Here is a 15,240-nt window from a genome sequence, read left to right as displayed (position 1 = left end):
GAAAGGAAGGAAAGGAAGGATGAACAGGAAAAAAAGAGGGAAGGAAAAGAAGGAAAGGAAAGGAAAGGGAAGAAAAAGGAAGGGAAGGAAAGGATGAACAGGAAAAGAGGGAAGGGAAGGGAAAAGAAGGAAAGGAAAGGAAAGGAAAGGAAAGGAAAGGAAAGGAAAGGAAAGGAAAGGAAAGGAAAGGAAAGGAAAGGAAAGATAGATGGGTGGAAGGGAAGAGGGTGGGGAGGAAGGAAATAGAAGAAAGGAAAGAAACAACTAGAAGGAAGGGATGAAACAAATAGGATGGAGGGAGGGAGGAAATATAAGGCAATAAGGGAGGGAAGGAGGGAGGGGAGGAAGGAAGGAAGGAAGAAAGAAAGAAGGAAGGAAGGAACAATAAGGAAGGAAGGAAGGAAGGAAGGGATGCAAAGGCTGGATTCCTGCAGTGAATTCAATTTGCACCCTTGCAAAACGCTTAAAAGTTGCCTCCAAGGAGCCCGGGGTCCTCTTCTCTCCCTTAATCCCAACTCGCCGCCCCGTGCAGGATGCCCCTTCCGACCCCTCCTCCGGCCAAGTCTGGAGCGGTCCCCTCCAGCCTCATCCCGAGCGAAGCCGGGTCAAAGCGCTGCAGCTCAGCTCAGCTTTTCCCTTCTTCTTCTTCTTCTTCCTGCAGCTTTGGAGCCGGAGCGCCGCGGAGCAAACCGAAGGTGGCCAAAGAATCTTTGCCCAGACATTCGGGGTTTGTTTCTTTCTTCTTCTTCTTTTTTTTTTAAAGCTGGCTCCCCACCCGCCCCTTCTTTTCGGGAGGCAAAAAAATAATCCATATAATAATAATTATAACAATAAAATATCCTTTTCCTTGACTTACCTCTCCAGCCGGGAAGAGCGCGACGCGGTAGCGCCTCCTAGCGCCCAGACGCCGCAATTTTTCCCCTGAGGTCCAAGTTCTTAATACCTTGAAGCGAATTCCAAAGTGCTTTTTTTTCCTTTTTTTTTCCCCCAGAAGGCAATTTGGACTTTCTGGGGTTGTTGTTTTTTTCCTCTCTCTCTTTTGAAGACGTTTCGCTTCTCATCCAAGAAACTTTTTCAGCTCTGAGAAGCAAAACATCTTCAAAAGAAAAAGAAAAAAAACCCCCAGAAAGTCCAGTTGCCTCCTGAAAAATGCACCTTTGCAAAAACCATCACCTGGATGATGGAGAATCTCTACCGACTTTGAGTTCTGCAATTTGGGGTGGACACCTTTGGAATGGGGGTGTGGGAGTAGGGATGGATCTTCAGAGGAAAACATTGCGGACTACAGGAACCAGGACCCTGAGGTGACCCTGAGGAGACAGACAAACTTCCAAGTGGCCTCAGCGACCCTCTAAAAGGAGGCAAATGACCAGCTGTCTGCAAGGAGTACAAATCCTTCCCTTCCCCACTATCCTGTCGGAGCTGAAGAAGCTTCTTGGATGAGAAGCGAAACATCTTCAGAAGAAAAAAAAATAAGAAAGTCCAGTTGCCTCCTGAAAAACCACCTTTGGGACAACTATGACCTGAATGACTGAGAATCTCTACACCACCTTGAGCGAAGTTAAAAAGAAAGAAAATATTTATTTCTCACCCATTTTTTAAAATCTATCTGCTACATACCCAAATGCTATCTTGCCCCGGCTCACCAGATCCTGGACAGCTCATGAAATCCCACAGATGGCTTGACTATAAATAAAACCATTTTTGCAGGCTCTTTTATTATAAAACCAATAAGGACACCCTAAAAAACAAAAACAAAATAAAATAAAAAAAGGTGTTGGACAATCAAAACATGGCAGGGAAAGGCATGCTAGTTTCTCTCTCTCTCTCTCTCTCTCTCTCTCTCTTTTTGCAGCCCTTGGGTGAGGATTTAATTTTGTTCTTTTCTGGGGGGAAATTGCATTTGAGTTTGGGAAGCGAAAGCAAAGCCCCAGGGAGGTTCCTATAGGCTTTGCAAAATTGTTAATTCAATCTTTTTCAAATCCCTCAGCCTCATCTTGGAAGTTTAGCCCTCACACTTATGAACATAACTTCATTCATCTTTTCTCCATATACATCTAATATATGTGGCTATTTGTATAATTCTGTATTTATCTGTATTTATTGATGTATTCTGTTATATTATGTAGTGTATATTGGAGGTGCTGACCCTTTGAGAGCTGTATGCAACGATATTCCACCTTAATGTATGCCGATTAGCGTGCGTTCGAAGTTACAATATTCCTTATTCCATAATACCTGTAATACCAGAAGTGACAAAACGGGCCTATTAGTTGGCCTGAAAAGCCTTGCAGAGGCTTTTTCCAAGCCTCTAGGAGGCCAAAAAAGGCTTCAAACCAGCTGAAAAATCAGCTGTGAGGCACAGTGAAGGTGAGGAGGTGGCGGGAGGGTGGAATTGCGTGCCCATGCGCAGGGGAGGGGGGAGCGCATTGCATTCTGGGTGCTGGCATGTGAGTGTGTGCTGGTGCGCGTGCAATCTTTGGCACAGGAGCCCAAAAAGGTTACCCACCGCTGGTATAGGGTCTCCTGCTTGAGCAGGGGGGTTGGCTAGAAGATCTCCAAGGTCCCTTCCAGCTCTATTCTGGTCGAAATCTTTCATCGTGCCTTTTTTTTTTTTTTTTTAAATTTCCTGGCAAATGCTTTCAAAGACCACCTCTGCATAAGCCAGGACTTGAAAGGCAGACCAGGGAGACAGCAGGACTCACCTGAACTCCACCAGATGGTACCTACACGAAAGTGACACCGAGATTCATTTAATTTCCTCCAAAGGAAGACGGCTCCAGTTGTACAAGGTAACCAAATCTCACAGGGACCTAAACGAGGAATCGTTGTTTCAAAGGAAGGCAAGGTTAACACATTGTGTTAGTTTGGCGCCGGAGTCCCCTATGCTGCACGGAATCGTGGCTGGCTCAGGGAAATTAAAGGGAAAGGTTCCCCTCACACATACGTGCTAGTCATTTCCACCTCTAGGGGGCAGTACTCCTCTTCGTTACAAAGCCGAAGAGCCAGCAATGTCCGAAGACGTCTCCATGGTCATGTGGCCGGCAGGACTAAACACCGAAGGCGCACGGAACGCTGTTCCCTTCCCACCAAAGGGGTCCCTATTTTTCTACTTGCATTTTTTTACATGCTTTCCAACTGCTAGGTTGGTAGAAGCTGGGACAAGGAACGGAAGCTCACTCCGTTATGCAGCGCTAGGGATTCAAACTGCTGAACTGCCAACCTTTCTGATCAACAAGCTCAGCATCTTAGCCGCCGAGCCAATTTTAATTCAGGAAAATTATGGTTTATTAAATCATTACCTAGAACCGTAGCAGTGTCGTGCCCTTGTTGGAGTCTGATTCTGAGGGGGAGATTGAGCAGCTGACAGGGAGTGGCAGTGTGGCTCCGGTGGCTGTGGAAGAAATGACGGGAGGGCACAGGCCGGCTGGGTCTTCAGAGGAAGACCCAGGGCCACCCCCTCTGCATCCTAGGGCACGCAGGGAGGAACGGAGAAGGGAGCAACATGGCTTATGGGAGAGAAAAGGGCCTTGATCCCTTTCATTAGTTGCAGCTGGGAGAACAGGATATAAGAAGGGCGTTTGCACACAGCACCTTGCTGGAAGCAAAGCGTGCATTATCTTTGTCGAGGCTTATCTGGGTTTTGGCATCCTCCCAACTGTGTGTGCTTTGTTAATCTTTTGGAAGTCTGCAATTTATCATCCTGGCCTGTTGTGTTAATTACTTCAGCGTGGTTTGTGTTGGTTTTTCTTATTTCTAATTTATCTGTACTTTGGATTTGGACTGCATTTCTTCCCTTTGTAGACTGTTTTCCACCTCATTTAGAACACAACGCCACAGCCAACACAAGCGGTGAGTAAGGCATGAGGAATTGTGAACAGGGGCTCCTGATCCAGGGAAAAAGTGCAACTGATACCCAAAATGGATTTGTGCAAAGGTTTATCCCCCTCCAGCCACAGCTGCCACCTGCTCCTTCAACAAAAGCTGAGTGTCCAACAGCCCGCCCCGAATTTCACACCAGTTGTTGACTCTGGAGGAGTAGCAAATCCTACACGTGAGATGAGTTGCGGGCATCATCCTCTGTGAAATTTTCTATGGATTTTATTTTATTTTTATCAGAGGGGACTGAAAACAGGGGACTAGTATGCTGCTTTGTTTACCTTGGCAATGAACCAGCACATCTCTTTGCATAACGCATCAAGTTTCAAAATCGTATTTATGATGCTAGGATCTCGCTGCTGTGCACATTGCTTATGGATTATGGATTAGGGGGGATCATATGCTTATGTTGTCACGCTCGCTGTTGTTTGCTAGCCCAAAAAATATCTTCGTGAACAGGTGGACCTATCACTCAAAGTCAAGCTGGAAGACTTTTTTTTAAAAAAAAAACAACAACCTAGATTTATTATTGTTTATTGGCCAAGTGTGATTGGACGCAAAAGGAATTTGTCTTTGGTGCATATGTTCTCTCTGAACATAAAAGAAAAAATAAAATACATTCATCAAGAATCATAAGATACAACACTGAGTGATAGTCATAGGTTACCAATACCTGTTTTCCCAAAACTATGACCTACCCTGAAAGTAAGTCCTAGCTGGATTTTTACACATGTGCCTAATTTAAGCCCTACCCCCAAAATAAGGCCTAATTAAGAACCCAACCCACTCCAGAGTGGATGGGTAAAAATTAAGCTAGGTTGGAGATGGGGGGTTGTGGAGCTACCCTATTTCTTACCTTTGGATGGTTGTAGCCAGGCCTTGCACACTCCAACATCTGCCTTGCTAACCCATTTCTTCTGCAACTAGCAAGGCTGGCAAGGCTTTCCTGAAGGCCTCTGGAGCTGATAGCAAAGCTCTGGATTGATCCAGAGCTCTGTTATCAGCAGCAGAGACTTTCAGGAAAATCTTGCCCGCTGCAGAAGAAGTTTCTGAAGGCCTCAGACAGCAAAAAGGAAGCCGGGGGCGATGTGGCCAAGTGAGGTTAGTCAGTGGATGATATCCCCTGAAAATAAGACCTGGTGCCTTTTTTTTGGTGGCAAAAAAAAATGTAAGTGTCAGGATTCCAGCAATCCTCCTAATTAAATCATGATTCTTGAGCCAAACTTCAAAAAACTTCCAAGGATTTATTAGAGGTGACATACTTGCACTGCCCTGTATGAAGCCAACTCTGGCATACATAATTTAGTCACCTGTGACCCTGTTTCCCCCCCCCGCCCCCCTGGGTGTCTCATAAACCAGGTTCTCTATTTGAGCACCTTCATGGGCTGGATGTCATCAATCACGTTCTCCAATTAAATATATTGGCGGGCAAAAGCTCTGGTAGTTTAGTTACAATCTTTTAAAGATAAGAGTTGCAATGTTTTATGAGTTGACAATAAAGTGGGGCCTTATTTTGGGGGAAACACGGTAAGCAATCATCAATATTATGATTCATAAAAAAAACACATTCCCGTGATTTTATTCCTGCGGTCTCAGGAAACATCTCTTGCATGCAACGAACGAACCAACTCAAAACTTGAGAGCTAGATTGAACAGGGGGGAAAAAAACAACAGAACAGCCCATTTTTAATGCAGGCAATCTTTGACTTGCCACAAGTTCATTTAGCGACCGTTGGAAGTTACAATTTGATCGTTGGAAGTAAAAAATGACATATGACCATTTTTCCCACCTACGACAGTCGCAGCCTCTCCACAGTTACGTGATCAAAATTCAGTCGCTTGGTGACGGACTCTTATTTATAATATAAAGTCCTAGAGAGGCCTCACAAAACAGGGTCGCTCTAGGAACGCAAGCTTGAGTAGAACTCTCAACAGAAGTAGAAAAAAAAAACAGATGTGTTCTCTCTCTCTCTCTTTTTTTTTTTTTAGGGAGCAAGCTGCCAGCCATCTTTGTGACCCTGGCAATCCATCCAAGACATCTTGGCCACTCCTAATTTGATGAGATGTGGGACGATTGTTTAGAATGGAATTCTTTATTAGCCAAGTGTGATTGGACACACAAGGAATTTGTCTTCAGTTGTACAAGCTCCCTGAGCAATGCTAAGGGTAATAAGTTATAAGAGAGTGGCAGCCAGGCTGTGTCATCTAAACACCAGCTGTGGCTCACCGTCACACCGATTTGATAAGGTTGGATTTCGGGCGACTTCCAGAGTGCAAATCACAAGCGCTTTTAAATACAAATTATAGTTTAGGACAAGGTGTGCGTGATGCAGTTCCACCCATCGTTGCTTGTAAACCCTGTGTTGTGCAACCCACTGATTCCCGCCAATTGTGCTTCATCCAATTAGCCATGGTTAAGGAGAGTTACTTCAGTGTGAGATAGTCAGTGTATCCTACTGCCTTTCATCTTAGTGCTTTGTGTGCGTTCTGACCAAGGCTTCCCAAGACCTTAATTAAGCACACACTTAGTCAAAATAACTCTTGTTTTATTTCAACGCTGGGAATTATGTTCATTCCCAGCCCGTAGTGAAGTCCCAAACAGTCGCTCGAGATAAGCACCCACCTTTCTCTCCTTTGAATTGCTGCCAACAACTAACATGCCAAATGAACTGAAAAAAACAAACAAACCCCAACTGAAGTACAAAGTCCACACAGAGCTTCAAGGATTAATCGGAACAGAGAGAACGACTTTGCTTTCTGCAAAGGTTTCTCCACCTTTGCCTGTCCTTTATACATTATGGGAGGAGCAATCACCTCCCAGCCTTACTCCCGAGTTGCCCCTTTTGTCTCAGCTGCTCTTGCCTTCTAGCAGCTCTGCGCACACACGCACTGGGACCAGGCTCCCCTTGTTCCTCTGCCTTACTGCTGCCAGACTCCAGTGGCTCTGGAGTCAGCACCCCACCCCCAGATGGTCCTGGCTCCATCTCTGCACTGGACACAGGACCCTCATCTTAGTCCTCCCCAGACTCCCAGACTGGTCCCCATTCGTCCCCACTGCCTGATTCCGCTGCCGTCTGTGCAGGCTTCCAGCAAACCACAACAGCGTGAACCCAGCTACTATAATGTGTAAATTATAGCTTAACAGGCTGATTAAACTCAGCCCAGTGTTGCTACTCCTCTACTCACTTCCCCACCCCTTGTTAGCTTTTTCCAGGACAACCCGAAGAATTTGAGGAACGAAAAACGAAGCTTCTAATATCATCCTTCTCAAAGCCAAGAGGCTCATAGAGAGTTACTAACAAACCTGGGCAAAAAATTAACTCAACTGGATATTTATTTTGTTTCTTGTAAAATTTACCTGGAGAGCTCGGGCTTCAGAAGCTGAAGTTTTAAAAAAGCACACAATGCAATTAAGAGAGATAAAAATTAAAAACAGCAGGTCGAAAGAGCTTTGAAAACTCCAGTGTTCAAGCGTCTCTTGCCCAGGGCAATTAAAAGAGCTTCGCACGAGGCAGGCAGGGTAATAAAATAGCCATTGGTCCATAGCAACTTTCAAAAAAGCTTGCAGGGTTTGACAATCAAGTTTGGATCATCTGGCTATCCTGAAGGAACTCAGCCCTGCCATGGGGCCAGCATTAAGGCCAGAGAGTTATTGGCAGAGATATTGTGCTGAATTTAGATGTCAATTTGCTAGTATTGATTTATCCTTTGGTAGAAGGAGGAAGACATGCTAAGGGGCACTTGAGAAAAGCAAGCCTTTTGTCATGAAAGCAGTCCACGAGTCGTCCTTGGCTTACGACCACAACAGAACCCAAAGTAAGGCACTTGTGAAGTGAACTATTCAAAGAGATCGATGTGAATCACACACACACACACACACACACACACACACACACACACATTCCTGGCTTCCTTTGGTGGTTAAATTGCTTTTCTATAGGGTAGGGTTGGGTTGGGTAGGGTAGGGTAGGGTAGGGTTGGGTTGGGTTGGGTAGGGTAGGGTTGGGTTGGGTAGGGTAGGGTAGGGTTGGGTTGGGTAGGGTTGGTAGGGTTGGGTAGGGTAGGGTAGGGTAGGGTAGGGTTGGGTTGGGTTGGGTTGGGTAGGGTAGGGTTGGGTAGGGTAGGGTAGGGTTGGGTTGGGTTGGGTAGGGTAGGGTAGGGTAGGGTAGGGTAGGGTAGGGTAGGGTAGAATAGGTTATTGGAAAAGAAAGAGTGGAGTGGAGTGGAGTGGAGTGGAGTGGAATGGAATGGAATGGAATGGAATAGAATAGAATAGAATAGAATAGAAGCAGGAAGGGACCTTGGAGGTCTTCTAGTCCAGCCCCCTTCTCAAGCAGGAAAACCTATACTATTTCAGATAATAGGCTGCCTAGTCTCTTCTTAAAAACCTCCAGTGATGGAGCACCTATGATTTCTGGTGGCAAGCAGTTCCACTGGTTAATTGTCCTCGCTGTTAGGAAGTTTCTCCTGAATTCCTTCATTATTGCCACATAACCTTTGTGTCTTTCTGTATGCTGTGGTTTGAAGCATTTCTCTAATCCAGATCTAGCTGGCTTTCAAATCATTTAAGATTATGATACGGTTGACTAAAACATAAGGAAATCCCCTCAGATGGAACTTATCCAGCAGCGGAAATTGTCTGTATCAAAAGCCGACCTTAACGCGACCTTTTTTTCTCTCTTTTCCAGCTTGCCCCAAATATAACAAAGGGATGTTGGGTGGATATTAACATTCAAATAATTCTCTGCGTCATTTTGTATACGCTTAAAAGACACTTGTGTCTCTTTTGATATCCACTCTGTTTTTCAGCGGCATGAAAGAAACGGCTTTTATTCTTACCGGTGCAGCAACAAGAAATTTCCATCAAGATGCAGAGAGGCACCTTGTCATCCAACATTGATGACTTCTATAAAGGCATCGTAACATCTAAATTCAACACCGGATTTCTTGCCAAAGACAAAGATGTAGAAACAGGTGATATATTCATTTGAAACATGGAAGTGCGATGTATTTCTTGCAAAGCGATGGACAACCAGCTCTTTGAGCCAATAAACAAAACCATGTTAGAACCATGTCGGATTATCTCACCCAATCATGTCAGCCTATGTTCTCACTGGGGATTGTACCCTAGTGAGAGACTTTAGGCTTACGGCTTTACAAAGCTATTTGCCTGCGGTGTTCAGAGGTGCCAGAATCGGAGTCCTCGGCTAAAGACACAGTGCCAAATCCCACAAAAGCAAAAGTACAGCAAGAACTGCCTTTTTCCTCCCTCTATTTTTATTTTATTTTATTTAAAGAAATTGCTCCTGTGTCTTGCAATCAGAGGAATAATGCTCTATTTATTATTCTTTGAATCAAGCACTCCTCTGCTGATACCTTATGGAATTTTTCCAACGCTGAGTTTTTATGAAACTTGTGAGAAAGGAACAGTGAGAACGCCACCTCAGATTTTTCCCTTTCAAGGTTTAAGCACTGCGCTCTACTCCCTAAAAATGTTCAGCGCAACCTGAATGGATTGGTGACAGGAAGGACAAAGGATTATCCTTCCTGTCACCAATGAACAAAACTCTGTTGGCTGCGGAGGAGGCTGGGGAAGGGCAAAGTCCGGCTGGGCAGAGCAGGGAAGAGGGAGAACAAAGGAGAGGGAATTCAGAGGAAGACCCAGGACCACCCCCTCTTCATCCTAGGGCATGCAGGGAGGAACGGAGAAGGGAACAACGTGGGTTGCATGGCTTACGGGGGAGGAAAGGGCCCTGATTCCCTTCACTAGCCACAGCTGGGAAGAGAGTTTAAAGGAGATGCATGCTGACTGCGGTGTCTGCTGGGAACAAACGTGAGTTTATCTTGTGTTGACTTTGCTTATCTGTGTTGCTGGCATCATCCCAACCATGTTGAGTTATTGCCGATCCTTCACATCTGGAATTCCTTCTCTTGCCCTGCCAGTCTAATTACCTCATTTTGCCTTGATTGGACTTACAGTTTTTGTTGACCACATTTCGGACTTGATTCTCTGCAGCCACTGGCTGGTCCTAGGAGAGTTTTTCTCCAGCCAGAAGGTAACCTGGACATTGGGGGCAAAGTTGGAGCTGATAAAGGGACTCCTACTGATTATCTGACTGTGTTGCCTTCGTGCCAAGACCCGGGTCATCACAGCACCTTTGGGACTCTGGTATAACATTTTCCCACAACAATGCCCTTCCTGTTTGCTGTATAAACACAGCCTCAATTTTACCCCCGGCAATGCCGACGTGTCAATTTTTGATCCTCAATTAAGATACTCCTTCAGCTTGAAAATATATATGTATTATATATGGTTACTAGAAGATCTCTGCCCTACTCTGCACATTCACTTAATATATGCTGCACTATCTTGATCCAAGGTCCTCCTAGCATCTCCGTTTTAGCAAGTCATACTTCATTACATTCACCCGAATACGGAGACCTTTTGCTTTTCACGTCCCTGTTCTCTTCTCGGAGGTCTTTTGTTCTTCTTGACACCCAAGGCCACTCCTAAAGCTTTCTTCTTCTTTTAGGATGCCACTTTCGGTGTCAGTCCTAACTGCTACCTCAATAACATGCTATAATTTATTCTCCTGCCATTCCTCCTCCTTCCTTGTTAATCCTGCCTCTAAATTCGGCACAGGAGAAACGAGGTCAGAGACTCGAGGGGCGAGGGGGGGCAGGGGAGAACGCAAGGATGACTAGACCATGTGCACAAATTTTTAATTGGGCCTTTTTTAAAAAAACAAACAAAAAACTTCTGATAAACGGTGCTCAGACGCATGACATGAAATCCAGGCCGATCGATGAGACCGTGGGGCTTTGGGTTCTTGCAAAAGTTGAGACAAACGTGTAACTTTTAATGAGGCAGAACGGAGAAGGTGTTTAGCACACGCAGAGCAGCAGAGGTGGTCTTCAGCCGGTTCTGGAGAACTGATAGCGGAAATTTTGAGTAGTTCAGAGAACTGGCAAATCCCACCTCTGACTGGCCCTTCTCCCTTCTATTCCCTGCCTCCCTTTGAGTCCCAGCTGATCGGCTGAGTCTTCTTTGGTTGCCCTGCACAGGAGAACGGAGCTGGAAAGCAGGTTAGTGGGGTGGGGAGGGAAGGGGGATTTTGCAGTATCCTTCCCCTACCACGCCCACCAAGCTGGGCCCACAGAACCGGTGGAAAAATTTTTTGAATGCCATCACTGGAAAGCAGGTGCTTTAATGCATTCCGTCAAATGGATTTCATTGTAATTTGGGTTCTTTTGACCGGGTCTGAAGGGTATTTTCCAATCGCAGTCCTACTTATGTGGGCTACTAACAGGTCAAAGGCCTGAAAAATAAGGTGGGCTACTTTGGTGCATGTCCTCATGAAGGGAGGGAGGGAGGGAGGGAGGGAGGGAGGGAGGAGGGAAGGAAGGAAGGAAGGGAGGGAGGGAGGGAGAGGAGGGAGGGAGGGAGAGGAGGGAGAGGAGGGAGGGAAGGAACGAAGGTAAGAAGGAAAGAAGGGAGAGGGGAGAGGGGAAGGAGGGAAGGAGGGAAGGAGGGAGGGAGGAAGGAGGAAGAGGGAGGAAGGAAGGAAGGAAGGAAGGAAGGAAGGAAGGAAGGAAGGAGGGAGGGAGGGAAGGAATGAAGGAACGAAGGTAAGAAGGAAAGAAGGGAGAGGGGGGAGGGAGGAAGGAAGAAGGGAGAGGGAGGGAGAAAAGAAGGCAGGGAGGGAGGGCTGGAGAGCTCAGAACATGGCTGCTAGTTGCTAACTTTGTTTTATGTACTGCTTATACATGAAAATAAGCAGTGGGTTATTTAAACAGTATCATTTAAGCAGAGCCAGAGAGAGGTTGGGTTCATATCATACAGTTATTTTTTCTCTCGAAGAAACCGAGTTTCTCTACTGGTGCCTCATGTTGAATCATTCTTAAACTGAAGAGGTTCACACAAGACATCAGGGCCCTTGTAAACCCAACCAAGCTTGACACGTTGTGTGAAAGAAGCTATTAAGTGCCTAATTGATTTGGTGAAGCCCAGCGAGTAAACCACAGCCTACGGCGATGATGACACCAATTCCCAATCACCCAGGTTAGCAGAAAAAAGCCTTCCCAGTCCAGCTGGTTATTTACACCTTGGTTTTCTGGCTTGTACTGTCATCCAAATAAGCACGGATTTATGATTTTAATTATGCTTGGCTTGGAAAGATTTAAACATCTGTTATAAGTGTTCAATAAGTATTAGAATTGTAATCAATTTTCCCCTTAAACTGAGCCAAGATTGATGGCGATCCACGAACGCCTAAATACATTCTTGTCAAGCGGTAGCGGGTTTAAGTTTCTGTCTCTGTGTGTGGGGTTTTTTTTTTTTCTGAATGGGAGACAGGAGGGCTTCTTAATTAACTCATAATTAATTCTATTTAGGATGAGTGAGATGAAACCTAACAGTATTACACAAAACACGAAGTCACTTAATTACCGCATTCGCTGTCTCGTTATCAGATGTTCTAATAGTTCCATGACAGTTGGTCTTCTCGTCTCCCTTGCAGCATTTATGGATTATCTATCCGTCTTGTCTTGTTTACCCTCAACACTAAGATGTTTGTCTAACACAAACGCAAACTGCAAATCAAGAAAAGCGCGAGGCAATCCTACATTATTTTTTACATTCTTATCCAGAGCCTTCTGTTGAGAGAGTAATTTGAACAGTTTCAAATTGGCACCCTTTTAAGAAATTCCTGAGACAATAAAGCTAATGTTCTAAAATGGACAATTAGCTTTATTGGATCAACAGTGATTTTTTTTAAAAAAATCTTTTCTTTCAAACTTGTCCCATAAAAAAAATGAGTCTTGGGCAAAGTTCTCACTTTGTGTTAAGCCACTGCATAAGCTTTGTATGTTACAGTACATGTATTATGTGTATAATTAGATGATTTATAACTGTTGGAAAGCTCCACAAATAAAAAATACAATCACCATGTTCTTTCCTGCTTAATTGCTCGACTGTAACAGGAAAACAGGAAACTCTTCTCAGTACAAAAGAACACAGAGTAAATACCATAGATCCAAACTTGTAAACACTGCCACCTACTGCTGAATATTACTGTAGTTGTTGCATAAAGATAATATAAACAATAATAATAAATAAATAAATAATAATAATAATAATAAACAATAACCTATGGTACCTAACAGTCTCTTCTCAAGAAACAGCTGTCCGGAGCACTTGTGGGCAATCTTACATCTTCTCTTTGTCGAGAGAGGAAATATTAAAGAGTTGGTCTGCTCACCAGCTCTTATTCCACCATAGTTATCAGTTTCACTTTTTAAGAATGAACCACACTCACCAGCTGCATTTTCTGAAGAAGAAAACAATAGTTTATCCAGGAAATGCTAAGGAGAAAAATCACATCCCTCCAACAATGGCTACGATATATAAACAAGGAGCAAACTTCACAGTCAATCATATTGATGATATTACATGGTCAGGTAATAAAACGTCTGCAAGCAAACAACCAGGCTCAGAGAGAATTAAAGACTCCACAGTTCAGTCTTAAGATACAAATATTCTCTTGTATTTTGGACTTTAGCTTTGTTTTTGCAAGTTCTTCAACGCGTTCTTCAATTGCACATGTGTGTTAAAAGGACACACATGCACTTCTTCAATCTGAATTGTTAAACCCATTGCACCACTAAAAACGTGGCACCACGTGGAAGGGCTCGCTTTCAGAAGTCATGAAGTCCATCATCCAAGGCTTTTAAGGAGAGACTGGACAGCCACTTGTCTGGAATGACAAAAGGTCGCCAGCTTAAGGGAGGGGGAGTTGGACTACATGACCTCCAAGGTCCTTTTCCAACTCTGTTATTCTGTCACACTGATGGAAAGTTGAACACCACAATAAGACACTGTCACCGTCATAAATATGAGTCAATTCCAGGGACACGTGGGCAGCCAGAATCGCATAACAACCGGGTGAGTAACTTAACCACTGCAGTGATGCACTTAATGATGATGATGGCAGGAGCAACTCTCAATTACCAAATGTCTCCCTTAACCATCATTGTTTGTAAGTCGTCTGTATATCTTTACACTGAATAAAATAAATTCAGTCTTTATATCTCCAGGGCTTTAAAAAAAATATAGATTCATTGCAACAATTGATGAGGGGCGTGGAAAATCCACCCATCAAATTCTATCTATTAGGTGTCAATCAATCCTTCTGCTATTGAACTAATATATAATTCAAGAGCTAGCAGAACAAGGCCTTCGAGCCGCAAAATCCTTGGGGAGTGGGGACGGGGGGGACGACAAAAGATTACAGAAATAAAGGATTCATTTAAAAATAATAATAATAATAATAATAATCAGTAGGCAAAGAAATATCCCCTAGCATATAACATTAGCCCCTGCACGCCTTCTTTTCTTTTAATTTTAAAGATTCCTCTGGGCTTTTTTAATTAACAACAACAATAACAACAATACAATGGAAGAAATAACATTCCAACGATCCTGCAAAATCTATCCCCTCCCCGCTCAGCCAAATGCACAATATGTTGAAATGTCTCGAATTCCCTCGAGCGGAACAATCAGGTGAGTTTTCAGTTCTGGCAATCATTGAAGATTTAATGTTAATTATCTCATCTTTCTAAGCCGCTCACCCAGGGATCGCACAATGCCTACAAAACAAAACGTGTGCTCGTCCTTAAGAAACTACACACCGAGTGACCTTTTTCACCTCTGGAGGGAAAAGCACGTTCTGCTGTACGATTTAATATTACAAAAGGAGGCATAAGGGATCCCTTTTTTTTCCCCCAGACTTTCCCTAAGGGGCAACCCCAGACTGAAAAATCAAGCTAGTAGGTACATAAAGAGGCACGGTGGGTCAGTGGCTAAGATGCTGAGCTTGTCGATCAGAGAGGTCGGTGGTTCGGCAGTTCGAATCCCTAGCGCTGCGAAATGGAGTGAGCTCCTGTTCCTTGTCCCAGCTTCTGCCAAACTAGCAGTTCGAAAGCATGTAAAAAATGCAAGTAGGGAAATAGGGGACCGCCTTTGGTGGGAAGGGAATATGGCTTCTCTTTTGCTAGAAGGTCACAAAACGGGGACCCCATAAGCCCAGGAGACTACATCCATCATAAATACAGTTTATGCCAGTTGCCAAGCATATGAATTTGGGTCATGTGACCATGGGGATGCTGCAACGGACATAAGTGTGGAACACGGTCATCAGTCAAACATTTTTTTCAGCGCCGTTCTAACTTCGAACAGTCGCTAAATGAACTATTGTAAGTGAAGGATTATTTGCATTTAGGATAATGTGTGAACCCAGCATGGTGTGGTGGCCTAGAGGTGGAGCTCCTGCCTCACAATCAGGAGGCGATGAGTTCGATCCT

This window comes from Pseudonaja textilis, chromosome 12 (genome assembly GCF_049901715.1).
Source record: "Pseudonaja textilis isolate UNSWEBS1 chromosome 12, rPseTex1.2, whole genome shotgun sequence".
In the NCBI taxonomy this organism is placed as follows: Eukaryota; Metazoa; Chordata; class Lepidosauria; order Squamata; family Elapidae; genus Pseudonaja; species Pseudonaja textilis.
Note: the sequence above shows the minus strand (reverse complement) of the source record.